The sequence below is a fragment of the Pelophylax lessonae genome (assembly GCF_965119305.1).
Source record: "Pelophylax lessonae genome assembly, chromosome: 6".
Classification (NCBI taxonomy): Eukaryota; Metazoa; Chordata; class Amphibia; order Anura; family Ranidae; genus Pelophylax; species Pelophylax lessonae.
The window spans coordinates 148,534,327-148,554,962 of record NC_138773.1 but is presented as its reverse complement, the minus strand read 5'-3'; the positions used below and the strand labels follow the sequence as shown (position 1 = coordinate 148,554,962).

Genomic DNA, 20,636 nt, shown 5'->3' with positions numbered 1-20,636 from the left:
ACTCTAGTGAATCTGTTCACCAGTCTGTTTTGGGCTCTTGTTTTCATCATCTGCTTTCTCCTCCACTTTTTTCTGGCTTCGCATTTTTGGACTATATTTAAATGATCTAATTTAAATATTATCATCATATTGGTGGTTGTTATTTTTAGGATTGCGCTGCACTATATTATCTTAAATAAAATTATTAAGCATCTGCTCCACTGAGTGGCGCCTTTCTGTCTTTTCTGCCTGTTCGTGGGATTGTGGCTTCGGCCTAACAAAGAGTAAGCGCCGCATTTGTGCATCTGTGCCATCCATACCAGTCTGGCTGCACCTTCATGACTGCCTGAACTGAAGCTTTATCCCCGAGCAGGAGTGCCCATTCATCTTCTTTCTCCAGTATATAGACTAATATAAAGAGTAAGCACCGCATTTGTGCATCTGTGCCATCCATACCAGTCCGGCTGCACCTCCATCGTGCCTGCCTGAACTGAAGCTTTATCCCCAAGCAGGAGCACCCATTAATCTTCTTTCTCCAGTATATTGGTCAAATTACAATAGTTAACTTTATGGGGGTAACGCAGTTTCAGCTAAAGTTAGTGTGTAGCAATGCCAGGGAAATGCAGCTTTAAAAATGTATGGCTTCATGATGAAAAGTATGAGAGGTGGCTGGAGAAAGATCAGGACCCGGGACGTGCTAAATGTACACTGTGTCTTAAAACGTTTAACATTTCGAACATGGGAGAGGCAGCGCTGTCTAGCCGCGCTAAAGGTGCAAAGCACCAGTCTGCAGCTGTGTGCTCGACAGCTTCCAATCCAATCGCTGGCCTTTTCACCCGTGCGCCTGAAGTGACGCCGGCTCCCAGCTGCGGCAGCGGTGCCTCCATCTCATGCACTGTAAAACAAGGGACCATTTTGAGTCACGCTGTATCCAGAAATGAAACCCTAACTGCAATGGTACTGTACACTACAAAGCTTGTCATTTATTTTAGTAAAAATATGCTGGGTGTGACATGGATTTTCTTCTTATTTAAAATGTATACATAGACATTCGATGAAACATTGTTATGAATATTTACGTGAAGTCATGGAAAAGTCATGGAATTTTATTGGTAAAAATGTATGAACCCTGACAATAAAGAGGCACTTGAAGGAAGATGGGCTGCATGGTCGAGTTGCCAGAAGAAAGCCATTCCTACGTAAATGTCACAAAGTATCCCTCTTACAATGCACCAAACAGCACAGAACAAGCCTCAAACCTTCTGGCATAAAGTCATTTGGAGTGATGAGACCAAAATTTAGCTTTTTGGCCACAACCATAAATGCTACATTTGGAAAGGGGATATGTGAGCTACAAAGGCACAGGAAATTTGGTCAGAATTTATGGCAAGATGAATGCAGCATGTTATAAAAAAAGTGCTGGAGGAAAATTTGCATTCATCAGCCTGGAAGCTGCACATGGGATGTACTTGGACATTCCAACATTACAGTGATCCTAAACACAAATGCCAAGTCGACCTGTCATTGGCTACAGCAGAATAAAGTGAAGGTTCTGGAGTGGCCATCTCAGTCTCCTGACCTCAATATCGTTGAGCCACTCTGGGGAGATCTCAAACGTGCAGTTCATGCAAGACAGACCAAGAATGTACAGGATCTGGAGGCCTTTTGCCAGGAAGAATGGGCAGCGTTACCATCTGAGAAGGTAAAGAGCCTCATTCACAAGTACCACAAAAGACTTCAAGCTGTCATTGATGTTCAAGGAACCAATACACGGTATTAGGAACTCGGGTATGTAAACTTTTGATCAGGGTCATTTGGGTAGTTTCTGTTGTCATTCTGGTTTTAAAAAGAGTAAACCGTTTATTGCTAATAAATGGCTTCAGCCAAACGCTAACCATGAGTGAAAAAAGTTTTTGTGTTATTCATATTCTCTAAAAAATAGCCAAGAAATCATAAATTCTGCTTAGCTATGTAAACTTATGAGCATAACTGTATGTGTGTGTGTGTGTACTTTTTTTCTCCCCTTTTTTTTATTGGTTGAACTAGATGGAATTGTGTTTTTTTTTTCAGCAAAATGAACTATGTAAGTCTTAGGAGCAAAGCTAAATTTTGGACGACAAAATTCTAATAACTAGAATTCAACTACGAGTCGAATTATTTATTAAACTGGTGTCCAGCAGACAGTTGATTATAAAAGGTTGTTACTTAACAATGAAAACCGTTCCCATTTCATGCTGTCTGCAATGGTACCACATGGAAGAGAAATGTCACAAGGCCTGAGAAAGAACATCATTTCTGTACACAAAGGTGAAGGCTACAAGATCAGCAAGCTTTACTTAGCAGTCAGAATACTGTAGCAAAAGTGATACAAAAATTTAAGAGATGGAACTGCAACCATTAAACCACAACGTCCATGGACGAGAACTCCTCGACAGTCCCCATGACTCAGATGTGTCAGAGCATCTTCTGATAAGAAGGGGTGGAGCAAAATTGGCATGCAAGTTCACTGCAGTTAGCTGCAGAAGTAGAAAACCAAACTGAAGTGGTTGTTTCCTGTGACACAATACGGCGTACACTGCAGCGAAATGGCATGCATAGTTGTTGTCCATGAAGAAAGCCTCTCCTTAAGCCCATGCACAAAAAAAGCCCACCTAGAATTTGACAGAGCCCATGCTGAAAAGAAGACTACTGGGACTCTGTACTCTGGAGTGATGAGACCAGGATAAATGTTTTTGGAACTGTTGGCTTCATAACTGTATGGTGTCGCAAAGGTGAGGAGTACAAAGAAAAATGCATGGTGCCTACAGTGAAACATGGTGATGGCTGTGTCCTACTGTAGGGCTGTATGAGTGCTGCTGGTGTCGGGGAGCTGCATTTTATTGATGGTATCATGAATTTACAGATGTATTGCTCGATTTTGAAAGAGAAGATGCTACCATCACTTTGTGATCTTGGTTGTTGTGCATTTCTATTTCGTCCACTGACAGACATAGCTGCTGCTTTAAATCAAAAACGGATGGGTAATAAGCCCCTCCCACTAGGAGTGACCAGGTAGAGCCAAAGGCTTTGACATGCCCTGGGGGGCCGGGTCCCTGGGTTATTACCCCTGGCCTCACGGTTGCATCTTCAGTTTTAGCATCCTGGTCTTAGGAGTGGCCAAACAGCTCCCTGCTGGAACCTTTTTGTCCTAGCTCTGTTTTAAACATCTTAAAGGGAACCTTTTTTTATTTTATTTTTTGTTCCTGCTGACTCCACTTCCTGTGGAATGCCGGCTGGGTTTTCGGACTGGCTATATGAGAGCCTTACGGTCTCCCAGTTTGTGGCCAGCGAGCGCTTGCAAACCGTAACTCCGGGCTGGGTCTCCATAGCGACTATAGTCCCACAAACTGGGGACTGGCCTGCGGGTGAAACACTCCGCGGGGACGCACACACCTGGCATGCCAGCGTCGCAGCGTGCCCCTTGACTGACAGCACCCTCACTGCAGTGCAGAGGCAGTCTGTCGGGATGGACACCCACCCTCAGCAGCGTGGTCCGGTAAGTACAGCCCCCCCGTCTGGTTAGCGGGCCTTGGGCGAACGTAGGCTCCTCCATAGGCGAGGAGGACCCTCGGGTACCCATACCTCCTACCACCCTCCTCCACTATGAGGGGTCACCTGGGACCTTCCCCTCCTACGATTTGGAGATTGGGCGTGGATTGCTCCCTCTTAGGCCATTGCTCCTGTTTTCAGGAGAAGCTTCTGTTTAACCCCTTGCGGTGCAGGTTCCGGTGTTTCCCTGTCTGCTCTTTACATTCTTACTATGCAATCCTACTGTTTGACCATATGTCTAACATGGATTCCCCAAGTTTGTCTGTGACCCCAGATGTATTGTTGGGGCCCGCTTCTGATGCTCATGATGTGCATTCAGACTTTTCTGACGCGGAAAAGGATGTTTCCACACCCACCTTGGCACAGGAAAAGGCGTTGGTAGATGCTTTGATATCCTCAGTGAGGAACACCCTAAAAATCACAAATGCGATTTCTAAATCGCAAGGAGCTTTGGTATCCTTTGGATCCCTGAGAGCAAAGAAATCGGCCAAGGTTTTCCCTTGTCCCAAAGTCTTGTCCGCCTTAGTGGAGGAACAATGGCGGCGACCTAATCGTACGCTTGCAATTCCCAAACGTTTGGCTAGACGCTACCCGTTTGAGGAAGCTTTTGGCAGATCTTACCTTTCAGGATGATCGCCTTTTTGGTTCCTCCTTGGTTGACTTGATCAAGATGGTCACTGGGGGAAAGAGCACACTCCTTCCTTACTCGACTAAGGGTAAGTCTCCCTCGCGTAAGCAAGATCCTTCCTTTAGAGCCCAGAAGCGCCTTTTTCGTGCGACCGTGTCGCAGAAAACCAAACAGCATTCGGGTGGAAAAGGATCCGGGAAACGGTGGGCTGGTAAGCTGAAATCCTCTGTCCCCAGCACCTCCAAGCAGACCCCTTGGTCTGCCCCACCTTCAGCGGTGGGGGAACGTCTGTTTCTTCCCGGATCCTTGGACCTCATATTGCACGACCGGTGGGTCCACGAGGTAATTCGGGCCGGGTACAAGATAGTTTTGTTTCCCTTCAATCTTCAGCTGTCCCCAGGCCACCTTGCGGGGCTGCAGGAAGTGATTCGGGATATGCTGTCACAAGGCGTGATTGTACCAGTTCCTCATCAGGAACGCTTTTGAGGGTTCTATTCAAACATGTTTACTGTTCCACGGAAGGAGGGCAAATAGTGTTCAATCTTGAACCTCAAAAGTCTGAACTGCTTTGTGCGCTTCCAGAAATTTTGCATGGAGTCCCTGCGGCCAGTGGTGGCGTTCTTGCATCAGGGGGACCTGCTGGCCTCGATCGATATCAAGGATGCCTATCTCCATGTCCTTTTTGCCAGGGTCATCAATGATTCCTCCGCTTCATGGTGGGCAAGGACCATTTTCAATTTGTGTCTTTACCGTTTGTTCTCGCCTTTGCACCCAGGGTATTCACTAAGGTGTTAGCCCCTATCCTGGCTCTGCTACGACAGAGCGGAATAGCGATTCTGGGTTACCTGGACGATCTTCTTCTCTGAGCTGACTCACCTGTGAAATTGGAATGGCCATTCATACTCTGAAGCAGTTCGGTTGGAATCTCAACCTTCAGAAATCTGCCCTGGTTCCTACAACCAGACTGGAATATCTAGGGATGATCCTAGATTCAGCTTCGGCAAAGGTATTTCTACCTCCTGTGAAGTTACAGAAGTTAAGGGAAGCGATTCTGTTGCTGCTGGCTTGCGACCCGGTGTCCCTCAGGTCATCTATGCAGGTGCTGGGCCTGATGGTGTCCTCCTTCGAGGCCATACCATATGCTCAGGCCCACACCAGACTTTTGCAACAGGAGATCCTTGTCAAATGGGACAAGGATCCTCTATCCCTGGACATTCTGATTCGTTTGAGTCTGAGATCCTAGGACTCCCTGAATTGGTGGCTCAGCTCTCCGAATCTTCTCTACGGGAAATCCTTCCTTCCAGTATTCTGGACGGTGGCGATGACAGATGTCTGTCTGACCGGTTGGGGGGGGGGGGGGGAGTGCTAGGCACCCTGAATGTTCAAGGGACCTGGACGTTGGAAGAGTCCAAGCTCCCGATCAACGTTCTGGAACTGAGAACAATCAAGTTGAGCTTGTTCCACTGGATTGACAATTTCAAAGGGTGTTCTGTCCGAGTCCAGTCCGACAATGTCACGGCCGTGGCATATGTCAATCATTAAGGGGGCACCAGGAGTGCCCTGGCAGCCATGGAGGTAGCCGAGATCCTGCGCTGGGCAGATGACTACGTCCCAGCCCTTTCCACCTTGTTCGTTCCTGGAGTAGACAATTGCTAGGCGGACTACCTGAGTCGTCAAACCCTGGATCAGGGAGTGGGGGACCCCGGATGTGGACCTGTTTGCGTCCAGACAAAACAGGAAAGTTTCAAAGTTTGTGGCTCGGTCCAGAGATCCTCTGGTAGACGAATATATGAAACTCCACTTCAAGCTGTCGAAATGAGTTGTATAGTCCACCGACAACACCCTTAACGTGTGACAATCTATTTATGAAATCACAGGGACAGTGAAGACCTCCACCACACACAAAGTAGCCTGCTGGCCTCTTACCAGATGGGTATGACCACCGCTCTCACAATGGTCACACAACGCTTGTTGTTATAAAGCTTGATAATCGACCCTGAAAGCCTTCCAATAGGTGCTCCCAATTCAAATGTCAGATCCCAAAGTAGAAGTAGCCAGGCACAGTCACTCCCAAAAGTTAAAAAACAAGGGGAAGACCATGGTGAAGTACGTTTTCACAGGTGTATGTTTATTGAAAGTAAAATGCACTCACCAGATACATCATCATAAAACAGCCTTGAATCAATAAAACCACTGTAGCAGTAAAGCACTTCCAGCTTGTGACGTCGAACCGTGCTGAAACTCCGCCTACATGTTTCGCAGGCAACTGCGTCATCAGGGGGCCCCCTGCAGGCTACTTTGTGTGTGGTGGAGGTCTTCACTGTCCCTGTGATTTCATAGACCGATTGTCACACGTTAAGGGTGTTGGTGGACTATACAACTCATTTCGACAGCTTGAAGTGGAGTTTCATATATTCATTTACACCATATGTTATTCTATGAGCGCTGCATTTTTTGTCTATAGTTTTTGTATCGCATTGTGGTTAATGCTGGCTGCTAATCTTTGAGAGCGCGGATATTCAACAATTTTATCCTCTGGTAGACTCCCTGGTGGCTCCCTGGAGCCAGTACGGGCTAATTTATGCGTTTCCTCCACTGAAACTTTTATCTTGCCTGCTACACAGGGTCGAGTTGGAGGGGATTCCAGTAATTCTGGTGGCTCCCGATTTGGCCCCAGAGATCCTGGTACGCTGACGTGATTCGGCTGAAGGTCACAGGTCCGTGGACACTTCCTCTGCGGGAAGATCTTCTATCTCAGTTTCCGATCTTCCATCCTGCTTTACAGTCGCTGGCTTTAACGGCTTGGCTGTTAAGAGCACGATGTTAAAGGACAGGGGTCTGTACGATTCTGTGATCCCTACCTTACTCAAGGCTAGGAAGTCCACTTCTCGGAAGATTTATCATTGTACGTGGAAAGCATACATTGTTTGGTGCGAATCGCTGAAGCTGCACCCTAGATCCTTTGCTATCAGCAGGATCCTGACCTTTTACAGAAAGGGGTTGACCAATGTTTGGCGTTGGGCACTCTTAAGTGTCAGATCTCGGCCTTGGCTGTGTACTTCGAACGCCCTTTGGCTATGCACTCTTTGATTCGTACGTTTCTTCAGGGGGTTCGCCATTTGGCTCCCCCCAGGAGGTCTCCGTTACCTCCATGGGACCTTAATTTGGTTCTATCGGTTCTTCAGAAATCTTCTTTCGAGAACAGACACATTTCCTTGCTCGCCTTGTCGCAGAAAGTTGCCTTTTTGGTGGCTATCGCCTCTGCTTGCAGAGTTTCTGAACTAGCGGCGATATCTTGCCGCTCTCCTTATCTGATAATACACAGGGATAAGGTAGTGTTACGGTCTATTCCATCGTTTCTTCCTAAGGTGGTTTCAGATTTCCATCTGAACGAAGACCTAGTGCTTCCGTCACTCTGTCCGAAACCTTCACATCCTAAGGAAATTGCTTGGATGTGGTTCGGGCGATGCGGGTGTATCTGGAGACTACTGAGTCCTTTCGTAAGTTGGACTCTGTGAATAAGGATGGACCCCGTAAGGGTCAGGCTGCGTCTGCTGCGATCATCTCTCAAAGGATCAGACAGACGTTGGTGAAGGTGTATTCTCTTAAGGGCAAGTTTCCTCCTTTCCCTGTCACGGCTCACTCTATGTGGGCGTTGAGTGCCTCTTGGGCTTTCCGCCATCAGGCGTCAGTGATGCAGGTTTGCAAGGCAGCCACTTGGTCGTCTGTACATACATTCACCAAGTTTTACAGAGTGGATGTGTTAGCATCCTCGGGTGCGTCCTTTGGCCGCAAGGTTTTGCAGGCCACCATTTAAGGAGCAGTCTACTTTTCCTTCTCCTTTATGGTTTTTCGACAATTGAGCCCCAGTTGTTTCTTGTTGGGCTCCATGTTATATAGTTGGCTATGTTAGCCGTAGGAATTGCATTCTTTTAAGTTTGTCCTTTCCTCACCCCTCAGTGGTTACTTACTTATTTAAAGCAGCAGCTACGTCCGGTGCACGAAAGAGAAAATGGGATTTTTTACTTACCGTTAAATCCATTTCTCTGAGTCCAACTACGAACATAGCTCCCACCCCTCTTTTCTCTAAAGAGTTGGGTTTTGGTTATTATTCACTGCTTGCAACTAAACTGAAGATGCAATGTTTAGGCCAAGGGTAATAACCCAAGGACCCCACCCTGGGCGTGTCAAACCCTTTGGCTCTACCTGGTCACTCCTAGTGGGATGGGCTTAGTACCCATCCGTCTATGATTTAAAGCAGAGAAACAAATGGATTTTACGGTAGGTAAAAAATCCCATTTCTCTTACGTCCTCCGACAGTCGCCGCCTCCTCCAAGTCATCACTATTGGGTGTTGACTTCCGCTCCGCAGGAGTAGCTAGGCATAAGACTTAGTCAAAAGAACAAAGGCATTTGCATATACACACCCATGGGGGCTGTCCCACTGGTCAATACCCCCCTGCAGTGACCACTCCCAACTCAGTTTTTTTCTGCCTAGCGTCAGGAGTAGTTAGGCTTCCCTGTGCTTAGCCTTTCTAATCCTTTTTTTTATTTGAATTTCTTTGAAAATGTCAGTTTTTTCTTTGATTTACTAGCTGTTTATTTTGTCTGCTTTAGTTTAGTCGATTCTTTGGATGAAGATGGATTCATGCGGAGCTGGGAATTGGACTGACCGCCCTGGTTCTACAGGGCGGAGGGTCAGAGGGATCCCCAGCCAGCCATCGAGCGTTCAGCCATGGTTCGTCCTGGCATTATGAACGACCCATCCCTGCTCGCAGCAGGGATGCGGCCGTGAGGTGGCTACCTCACTGGACACATCTGCGGTGCTGCAGTGTATTGTCCCTGGCTAACGGCATTCCCTGTCAGATGAGGACAGCGGCTTTCCATTCCGAGAGGCTCCCGATGCCATCTGGTACAGGGGAGTACTTCTGTGTGGGGCCTCTGTGTGGGGTGGCCGGTCCTGTGTTGCTGTGTGTCCCTGATGTCTGTGCCGGTGTGGGTCTCCCTGTTTGTGATCCCTGTGGGGTCTTTTTGTACATACACTGCGGTGCTGTGTGTTTGTGGGAGCCCCCTTCCCTCTGTCACTTAGGTGTTTCACTGGGGGTGCAGGCGATGTGTGTGGCGACTGCAGCGGGGGAAAACCATGCGGTCCGCCATCTTTAATTTGGGCAAGCTTGTTGGCTTCACTGTGGGCTGTATTACATGCTGTTTTGGCGCCATCCGGAGCCATCTTGCGTGTGGCAGAACGATCGTTCCGCACATGTTCGGCGGCCATTTTCCCAAAGTCTCCCATTCAGTTCTACGGGCAGCCATTTTCCCTGAGTCCTTTGCAGCTTATAGTTAAGCCTCTTCTGACCTCACTTCCTTTTCCTCTGAAGCAGCGACCTTGGTGGTAACACTCTGTGGGCTCTGCAGACTGTCTCTTCCATAACCTTCTGTTTTTGTCATTTCTGGCTCAGTTTTTTTCTCCTATTGGGGGTCTTTTGTCACTGTTAACATAGCGGTGGGCTGCGCATTCCGCAGCGGTGTTAAAGGGACAGTTCCCTTTTTTATTGCACTGTTATTTTTCACCTTGGGCAATGGATTCTCAGGACAACAAATTCCCTCCAGCCCTGGTGGGGGAACCCAGTCCTGCTGTGGCCCCTTTTTAGCCTGATTTGGCCGCTGTAGTGGCGTCCTTAGTGTCCAAAATGGAGGTGCTGATGGCTGAACGTGCTGCTAGAAAGAGGCCCAGATTGTCTCTCTCCTCTGATTCAGATGGTGATATGGCTGCTGCGGCGGGCGGGCCCTTTTTAGGGTCTCGCTCATCCTTTGACCCGCTGGGGTCTGAGGTGGAGGGGGTTGATGATTCTCCCCTGGGGTCGCCTGAAGAACGCACGACCATGGATGAATTGATTGTTTCTGTTAAGGAAACACTATATTTGGAGGATGAGCCCAATCCTCCGGCATTGTGTCCTCTTTTGGGACACACAGGACCCGCAAGTCGGCGCAGGTTTTTCCCTGCCCAGCTGAGTTTCATTACACTGTTAATGAACTGTGGCGCATTTTGAAACGGCCCTTCCTGGTACCTAGTCAGTTTAAACTGCTTTATCCTTTTGCACCGGCTATGGAATCACGATGGTGTGGGCCTCCACAGGTGGATCACACGGTGGCCGTGTTGAACAAGGCTACCTTGATCCCTACGGAGGAGACCCCGGTTTTTCGGGATCCCACAGACAGACGGTTGGAGTCTGTAGCCCGCCATTCCTACACGGTGGCGGGTTCCTTGCTCAAACCTGTTTTCGCGTCCGTTCTGTTGGCTCAGGCAGTGGCTGATTGGACTAAGGTGCTTAGGAGCAACCTCGTGTCTGATTCTGTTCCACCTGCCAGGCTGACCCTGGTGGATCAAATTCACCAAGGGGTCATGTATTTGTGTGATGCGGCCTTAAATGAGGCCCCTTTGGTAGCGCGCCTCTCTAGTGTTGCGGTGCTTAACCGCCGACTGATCTGGCTGAAGAGCTGGTCGGCTGACCAGTCGTCTCGGAAAACAGTTGCTGATTTTCCCTATGCTGGTTCTCGCCTTTTTGGCGAGGCATTGGATACCTTGGTGAAAGGCGTCACGGGGGGCAAGAGCACCTTGCTGCCCCAGAACCCGAAGAACAAGTCCTTTCGTGGCAAGCGGGGTTCTACTTCTCGATCCACTCAGGGGTCCTTTCGTGCCTTTCGAAACCAATCGAAGGGCAAGCCCTTCAAGGGCCAAGGTAGCCAGAAGAAGCCCTGGGCAGGCAAGCAGAAGTCCGGCAATGCCGGCTCGGCTGGTCAACCCGCCTCTGCCTGAAGGGGCGCCCTCGCCCGTTTCAGGGGTGGGGGGACGTTTGCACGGTTTCCTCCAACATTGGCTGCTCTGAATTCCGGACAGATGGGTTCAGGAAATCATTAGATCTGGGTACAAGATCAACTTCCTTTCCCGGCCGGCGGACAGATTTTTTCCCTCAAATCTTCATTTGCCTCCAGGGCGTCTGCAGGACCTGCATCAAGCGGTGCAGGACCTCCTTGCCCAGGGGGTGATTGTCCCGGTGCCTCATCGGGACAGTTTCGGGGGTTTTATTCCAATCTGTTCACTGTGCCCAGAAAGAAGGGCAAAGTGCGTCCTATTCTGGACCTGAAAGCACTAAACCACTTTGTGCGCGTTCTAAAGTTCCGTATGGAATCTCTTCTTTCGGTGGTGGCCTCCCTGAGTCCGGGGGAGTTCCTGGCCTCTATAGACCTGAAGGATGCGTACCTACACATCCCCATTTTCGAGGGTCACCAGAGGTACCTTCGGTTCGCAATAGCGGAGGACTACTATCAGTTTGTGGCGTTACCTTTCGGTCTCGCTTCGGCTCCAAGGGTCTTTACCAAAGTGCTGGCATCGGTTCTGGGCCTGCTAAGGGCTCGGGGCATTGCGGTCTTGGGATATCTGGACGATCTCCTACTAAGGTCAAGTGTCAGCCAGGACCTACTGCGCGATCTGTCCACCACGGTACAGACGCTCCAGGAGTTCGAATGGACCATCAACGTACAGAAGTCGACGTTGTTTCCATCGGTTCGTCTTCCCTATCTGGGAATGATCCTGGATTCTGCTCAGGCAAAGGTGTTCTTGCCGGAGGACAAACTCCGGACCTTGCAGGACGAGATCAGGTCCCTCAGGGACAATCCGTCCTCGTCACTCAGAACCTGTATGGGGGGCCTGGGGTTGATGGTTTCGGCCTTCGAGGCAATACCCTTTGCTCAGTTTCACACACGGTCTCTCCAAGCGGAGATTCTGGCCAGGTGGGACAGACTACCTCAGTCCCTGGATCTGAGTGTCTCATTGAGTCGCCGGACCAGAATGGATCTTCTGTGGTGGCTCCAGTCCCCGGCGGTGCCGGAAGGCAAGTCCTTCCGTCCGTTACTGTGGACAGTAATTACCACGGATGCCAGCCTGTTGGGCTGGAGTGGAGTCCTGGGCAACCTGTCTGCCCAGGGCACTTGATCGGGGGAGGAATCCTCCCTTCCAATCAATGTGCTGGAATTGCGGGCGATCAAGCTCTGTCTCTTCCAGTGGTTGGATCGACTTTGGGGCTGTCCTGTTCGGGTACAGACGGACAATGCCACCGCGGTGGCTTACATCAACCACCAAGGGGGCACCAGAAGGGCCCGGGAGGTGACCGACATTCTGTCTTGGGCCGAGACTCATGTCCCGGCGATTTCGGCAGTTCACATTCCGGGTGTGGAGAACTTGCAGGGCGACTATCTGTGCCGCCAGACCCTGGACCAGGGGGAATGGTCCCTGCACCCGGAGGTCTTCCAAATGCTGTGTGCGAAGTGGGGATCCCCGGACGTGGATTTGTTCGCATCTCGGCTAAACCAAAAGGTGTAGAGGTTCGTGGCAAGAAAGCGCGATCCTCTGGCGGATGCGTTGGCGGCCCCTTGGCATCAGTATCGTCTGATGTATGCCTTTCCTCCGATTCAGTTGTTATCCAGGTTCCTCCGCAGGTTAGCCTCGGAACTACACCTGGTGATTCTGGTGGCGCCGGACTGGCCACGCTGGTCCTGGTATGCCGACATTGTTCACCTGGCAGTGGCGCCTCCGTGGCGCCTGCCAATGCGGGAAGATCTTCTGTCTCGGGGACCGATTTTCCATCCTGCTTTACAGTCGCTGGCTTTAACGGCCTGGCTGTTGAGACCCAGGTCTTGAGGGACAGGGGTCTCTCCCCTGAGGTCATTCCTACTCTGATCAAGGCTAGGAAGACCTCATCTGGTAAAATCTATTACCGTACCTGGAAAGCTTATTTCGCCTGGTGTGAGTCCAGGGGGTTCTCCCCTCGCTCTTACTCGGTGTCGAGAGTGTTGGCTTTCCTCCAGTCTGGAGTGGACCAGCGCCTGGTGCTGGCCACAATAAAGGGCCAGGTGTCTGCACTGGCGGTTCTTTTCCAACGCCCTGTGGCGTCTCATTCTTTGATTCGCACCTTCATTCAAGGTGTGCGACATTTGGCCCCTCCCCAGGAAGGAGCCTTTATCTACATGGGACTTGAACTTGGTTCTTTCAGTGTTACAGCATGCTCCTTTTGAGAACATTCGGAAGATATCGTTGCCTCTGCTGTCCAAGAAGGTTGCCTTTTTAGTGGCGATCACTTCGGCTCGCAGAGTGTCAGAGCTGGCGGCGTTGTCTTGCAGCTCTCCTTACTTGGTAATTCACGAGGATAAGGTGGTCTTGCGGCCACACTCGTCTTTTCTTCCTAAGGTGATCTCTGAGTTCCACCTTAATGAGGACATTGTCCTGCCTTCGCTTTGTACGAAGCCTAAGCATCCTAAGGAGGTTGCTTTGCATTCCTTGGATGTTGTCAGAGCGATCAGGGTTTACCTGTCGTCTACGGAATCCTTTCGGAGGACGGATTCCCTCTTTGTCATTCCTGAGGGACCTCGGAAGGGCATGACTGCGTCTGCAGCAGCTATTGCCAAATGGATCAGACCGACCATTGAACAGGCTTATGCTTTGAAGGAAAGGGTTCCACCCTTCCCAGTAAAAGCACACTCCACCATATCTGTGAGTGCGTCTGGGGCCTATTGGCATCGTGCCTCTGTGACCCAGGTGTGCAAGGCTGCGACCTGGTCGTCGGTGCACACTTTTTCCAAATTCTGCAAGGTAGATATTCTGGCATCAGCTGATGCCTCTTTTGGCCGCAAAGTTCTCAGTTCGGCAGTGCCATGAAGGACCCTTGTGTTTTTTGTGGGTCCCTGGCTGTTGGTATTTGCTTTCCTGGGCTGTTGCTCCTGTTGAGCCTTGTTTTTTTCTGTTGCCCAGAAGGTGCCCTTACTGTACTGGTAAGGTTCCTTTCTCTGATGTGGGTACTGCGTTGCCTTTCTACAGTTGCGTCTCCCACCCCTCATGTCTACACTGCTTTGGGACATCCCAATAGTGATGACTTAGAGGAGGCGGCGACTGTCGGAGGACGTAAGAGAAAATGGAATTTTTGTAAAATCTTACCTGTAAAATTCCTTTCTCTGAGTCCTCGGACAGTCGCCGCCCCGCCCCTCTTTTGGGGTTGTGTTCTTATTACCTGCTGCTATGCTACCAAACTGAGTTGGGAGTGGTCACTGCAGGGGGGTATTGACCAGTGGGACAGCCCCCATGGGTGTGTATATGCAAATGCCTTTGTTCTTTTGACGAAGTCTTATGCCTAGCTACTCCTGCGGAGCAGAAGTCAATACCCAATAGTGATGACTTAGAGGAGGCGGCGACTGTGGGAGGACTCAGAGAAAGGCATTTTACAGGTAAGATTTTACAAAAATTCATTTTTTTTCCAACATGACAATGATCCAAAAAATGCACACTGTTGCATTTCTGAAGAACAGGGTGAAAGTGATTCAGTGGCCAAGTACTGTATGTCTCCTGATCTGGTAAAGGGGAAACCTGTTGGATCTACCTGTACGTGTTTTACCTCCAGTACATTATTATTTTCTTCATCTAGGGTTTCCTTATTTAAAACACTGGGTGCTCCGCTTTCCTTACTCAAATAATATAAAGCTAGGAAAGAATAATAACAATAAAAAACATAAAAAATCAGGGCCACCCTGGCAATTACGGAAAAGTGGTCTATTACTATAGAATATGTTCAAATATGTTCTAGTGTTGCTTCGCTTTAGCAAAAGGAATGTTTGTAACTCAAAGTACAACCTTTTTGTTTCAAACATTACTCCTATAATTTACGGAGTTTGACAAATTTCAGTAACCAGTTTAGTCTCACGTTTTGTAGGCAAAGTTATCCAATATACTTTATGCTTGTCCACATGAAAGAAAATAAAAAAGACTGTATCCACTCTGTGTCATTTTCTTCTGTTGGAATATTGACATGTGGGGGAATAGGTTGTCCAAAGGAGGTCTTGAACCATGTTTTCTCTGTCGCTCATTGACAGACGCAGTCCTCTTTGATTAATATCAGTAGGGTTATACTGCCCCCTACAGGAGTAGGACACTAGGCAGGAAAAACGTTCTGGCCACACCTTAGGGGCAGTCCCAGAGGGTATATCCTCTCTCTCCCTGCTACAGGATGTCAGTTTTTTTCTGCCTAGTCAGGAGTAAGGACCTAAGTTCCTTGCTGGGATCTCTGGTCCTGGCAAGCTTTTTTAGATAAATATTTTTTAGTTAGCTTTTTCTCTCCAGTTTTTGTTCCTGTGAGATCTTCAAGCAATTATGCTGGAGCTGGGCGACGGGCTGGATGTTGAGATCCAGTGGTCACCCCAGCCAGCCTACGAGCGCGTGCAGGCCCTAGCTCCGCGCTGGGTCGGCCGCGACATAGTCCCACTGGACGGGGACTGGCCCCGCGAGTTAAACGTTTCGCCAGGTCGCCTATGACCAGTCAGGAAACTGAGTCGCGGCGTCCGTATTGGTCGACAGCCCCCCCACCTCGGTGGAGAGGGGTTCTGTTAGGAGTGGGTGCCAGCCTGTTCCGGTATGGTGAGTAGAATGTTCCCCCTCTCCCCCTGTCGGGTTTTTGGAATAGATGCGGGCCCCTCTGTGGATGGTCGGACCCTCATGTTCCCCTCCATCCAGTGACACACTTCACAGATCTCCCCCTTGCTAGTGTGAGTGGTGAGTAAGGTATTGGTTTGGGAGCTGACAATCTATATGAGTCTGTCACTGCAAGGAAAGTCTGCATTGTAAAAACAGCATTCCAGGTGGCTCAGTAAGTAGAGTCATTGGCAGACAAACTGGAGCTCCCAGGGGACTAAGGATCCATGACTGATGCGGTCAGGGATGGAGACAGGGCGCAGCTGGCGTTACTGTTAAAACAGTCGTGCAGAGGGGTGATACTATCAGGCACCTACCTATTGCACGGGAGTCCTCTAATAGCGATGCAGCTGTATCACGGAGCCGCCATACTGCCGCAGGCCGCCATTTTGGCGTAGCCTAATGTCTCCTGCATGGCGGCGGCCATCTTGGACACCCAGCTACCTCGAGGAGTAGCGGTGGGAGTGCCGGAAGGCGTGTAAAGGGGCGGAGCCGCCTCCTTTACCCTGGTAAATCGATCCACAAGACTTCCTGTTCTGTAAGGACAGCGCTGAGAGCAGTTCGGTAGAAGCTTCTGTGCATCAGGTGGTGAGCCCTTGGGGTCTCTCTCTCTCTCTCTGTGGGGGTCCGAAGCAGGTGGCACTGAGGGGCGCTGTTGCGCTGGGGGATTACATACAAAAAAAAAAAAAAAAGTTTTTTTCTTTTTGCAATCCTTGTTTGCTGGCAAGTGTTCCTGGATTTGTCATGGACCCTGCCACACATGTATCCCCACCTGATCCCCTCGAGGTGGCCGCAGGACCCTCCAGTTCTCCACTTACTATTGATGCATTGTCAGCGGTTTTGGAGTCTTTTGTATCCCGGGTGGAGGTGGCCTATCAGGGACGGGGGGCTAAAAAGCGACCCCCTCCTACCCCTATTTCATCTGACACTTCAGATACAGATTCTGAGCCTGTCGCGGCGGCTGCAGGTCCCTCTTCTGGGGCTAGTGCCTCGTATCCCATATACTCGGATAGCGAGGAAGACATTTCTCCCTCCGCTATAGCGCAAGATGAAGCGCTGGTAGATGCACTGATTGTGTCTGTGCGGGAAACTTTAAGACTTGAGCTTATACCTATGGAAGCAGTTGATACTGAAATTGCTTTTGGTACTCGCAAGCCTACCAAGATGGCAAAGGTGTTTCCTTTGCCCAAATGTTTTCAAGATATAATTAAGGAAGAATGGGTCCGTCCAAAACGAACCCCTGGTATTTCCAAACGGATTGCTAGAAGGTATACGTTTGAAGAATCCCTCCTTAATAAATGGACGGTACCACCGTCGGTGGATTCACCGATTTCCAGATTAAATAAAGCTACTGTTATCCCGGTGGAGGACGCTCCGTCTTTTCGGGATCCGGTGGACCGTAAAGTGGAATCTATATCCCGCTCTATATTTTCCCTGATAGGGTCAGCCTTAAGGCCAGTGTTCACCATTTGCTCTGGTTGCACAAACATTGACAGAGTGGACCAAGTTGTTACGCCGAGATCTGGAGGGGAGAAGTCTCCCCCCGGCAGTATCGGACTTGCTGGAGCAGATGGTACAAACGCTACAGTTTGTCTGTGACGCCGCCCTGGACGCCGCTCCATTAATGGGGCGCGTATCAATCTCGGCGGTGGTCCTTCGGCGCATGCTGTGGTTAAAATGCTGGTCGGCGGATCAAGCTTCCAAAAAAGCTTTGACTAATCTCCCCTTTCAAGGGGATCGCCTGTTTGGTGCCACCTTGAATGAGATCATCACTGGTGGCAAGAGCACCTTTTTACCACAGACTACTAAGGGGAAAGGACCTCGTCGCAGACAGGGACCTTCCTTTTCCGCTCATAAGAAGTTTTTTCGCTCCTCTGGGGCGGGCGATAAGGCGAAGTCCTCCAAAGCCCCCCCAGGGGGTTTCAAAGGGCGCTGGTCGAGTAAACAAAGGTCTGGCCCTGCCAGACCTGAAGATAAGACCAATACAGCCTGAAGGTGCGCCCCCACCCATATCTGGGGTGGGGGGACGTCTTTACCGGTTTCCGGACCCATGGCTCTCCAGGATTCCAGACAAATGGGTTTAAGAGGTCATACGGTCGGGATACAAGATCGAATTTCGATCACTTCCACCGGTGCGGTTCTTCCCTTCCAATATCCGACTATCCCCGGACCGCTTAGAAGCTTTGCGGGGGGGCAGTGACGGATTTAATGCAACAAGGAGTGGTGGTCTACGTTCCTTGGACAGAACGTTTTCAGGGGTTCTATTCGAACCTATTCACAATACCCAGAAAAGAGGGCAAGGTGCGTCCAATTCTGGACTTGAGAGCACTCAATCATTTTGTCCAGGTGCAAAAATTCAAGATGGAGTCCATTCGCACAGTAGTGGCCTCCCTGCATCAGGGGGATTTTCTGGCGTCCATAGACATCAAGGATGCCTATCTTCACATTCCCATTTACGCAGGACATCAGCGTTTTCTTCGCTTTTCCATGGGAGAGAACCATTATCAGTTTGCGGCGTTACCCTTTGGTCTCGCCTCTGCTCCCCGGTCTTCACAAAGGTCTTGGCCCCAGTTTTGGCACTGTTGCGACAGCGGGGCATTTCGGTTCTAGGCTACCTAGACGACCTTCTACTCCGTGCGGAGTCTCCACAGGCTCTGTTGCTAAACTTGGAGATGACTATGATCTCTTTGGAAGAGTTCGGGTGGCTGGTGAACCGGCAGAAATCATCCCTGGTCCCCACCAGGAGACTGAACTATCTGGGCCTAACTCTGGATACATCCTTGGCAAAAGTGTTTCCGGAGAAACTCCGGAAGACTCCGGAAGATTCAGTCTTCTCCAGACTGGCCTCGTCGGGGCTTGGTACGCCGACCTGGTCAGGCTGGTCGCAGACGCTCCTTGGCGACTTCCTCTCAGGGAGGATCTGCTGTCTCAGGGACCGATCTTCCACCCTGCTTTATGATCGCTGGCTTTAACGGCCTGGCTGTTGAGACCCAGGTGCTGAAGGACAAGGTGTTGTCGGCTTCAGTTATTCCTACTCTAATTAAAGCGAGGAAAGCGACTTCCAGGAAAGTCTATCATCGCACATGGAAGTCTTAGATCGCGTGGTGTGAATCCCTTGGGTTTCCTCCACGTTCTTACTCAGTGACCCGAATATTGGCTTTTCTGCAACAGGGGGTTGAGCAGAAACTGGCCTTGAGCACTATCAAGGGTCAGGTTTCAGCATTAGCAATCTTCTTTCAGAAGCCTCTGGCTACTCATTACTTGGTGCGGAATTTCATCCAGGGGGTGCGACACCTGGCTCCGCCGGTGCGCGCGCCCTTGCCGCCCTGGGATGTTAATTTGGTGTTGTCGGTTCTTCAGAAACCTCCCTTTGAAAATATTAGGGAGATTCCCTTGCTTACTTTATCCCAGAAGGTGGCCTTTCTGGTGGCTATCACTTCTGCACGCAGGGTGTCAGAACTGGCCGCATTGTCCTGTCGTTCTCCATATCTGGTGGTTCATAGGGATAAGGTGGTTCTTCGTCCGAATCCATCCTTCCATTTAAATGAGGATATTGTGCTACCTTCCCTGTGTCCTAAGCCCAGTCATCCTCGGGAGTTTGCGTTGCACTCCTTGGATGTGGTTCGGGCAATTAGGGTGTACTTGACTACTACGGAATCTTTCCGTGAGACGGATTCACTGTTTGTGATCACGGATGGCCCTAGAAAGGGGTTGCCTGCGTCTGCCGCGACTATCTCCAGATGGATCAGACAGACGGTGGTACAGGCTTATTCTATTAAGGGTCGGGTTCCTCCGTTCCCTGTTAAGGCGCACTCCACTCGGGCGCTTAGTGCTTTCTGGGCCTTCCGCAATCAGGCGTCAGTGGTTCAGGTTTGCATGGCGGCTACCTGGTCGTCGGTTCATACCTTTACAAAATTTTACAAAGTTGATGTGCTGGCATCAGCGGGTTGCCTCTTTTGGCCGCAAGGTTCTGCAGGCCGCTGTTTGAGGAGACCGGTGGTCTACCTCAAGGGTTTTTTTCTGTTGGGTTTTCAGTTGAGTCTCATCCTTTTGTCTGATGAGCTTTTAAGACTTCTGGTTGGCACCGGTTGGGCCTTCTGGATTGGATTTTGATTTCCGTTATCCCACCACTCATTTGTGGCACTACTTTGGGACGTCCCTACTGATATTAATCAAAGAGGACTGCGTCTGTCAATGAGCGACAGAGAAAATTGGATTTTTGACTTACCGTAAAATCCTTTTCTCTTAAGCTACTTTGAGTTGGGTTGGGTTAAATTCTCTGACACTGCTTTGTGACATAACTGACATCCTGTAGCAGGGAGAGAGAGGATATACCCTCTGGGACTGCCCCTAAGGTGTGGCCAGAACGTTTTTCCTGCCTAGTGTCCTACTCCTGTAGGGGGCAGTATAACCCTACTGATATTAATCAAAGAGGACTGCGTCTGTCAATGAGCTTAAGAGAAAAGGATTTTACGGTAAGTCAAAAATCCAATTTTACCAGATTTCTTTAAAGAGGAAGTAAACCCTCCTCTGCAACTTTTACCTATAGGATGTAATGGGTTTACAACCTCTTTAACCACTTGCCAACCGCCACCCGACTATATACGGCGGCAGTCAGCCCCTCCCAGGCAAAGTGACGTACCGGTACGTCACTAGCCTGGGAGCGAATAGGGGGCGAGCGCGCGCCGCCGGAGGCGCGCTCCCGCCCCCGCTCATACCCGAAGAAGCCGGCACGTGTGACCGGCGGACCCGATGTCCGCCGGTCACTCGCGATCGTCGGGTGGAGAGGGAGAAAGGCAGGCGGCTAATGTAAACAAAGCCGCCTGTCACTCTCCCCTGTGTAAAAGCACAGATCACTCGGTCCTGCTATGTAGGACCGTTGATCTGTGCTGTTACACACAAAGCCACATCCAATCACAGTAAGACACAC

The 20,636-nt window shown here is 50.0% G+C and overlaps 2 protein-coding genes across 3 annotated transcripts in view; one reads left to right on the top strand and one right to left on the bottom strand.

The window, feature by feature from the left end:
* EMP2 (epithelial membrane protein 2) overlaps positions 1-20,636 on the bottom strand; it is a 594,685-nt gene that overhangs the window by 80,428 nt on the left and 493,621 nt on the right. The window lies entirely within an intron of this gene.
* ATF7IP2 (activating transcription factor 7 interacting protein 2) overlaps positions 1-20,636 on the top strand; it is a 564,057-nt gene that overhangs the window by 274,314 nt on the left and 269,107 nt on the right. The gene's annotated exons all lie outside the window — the stretch shown is intronic.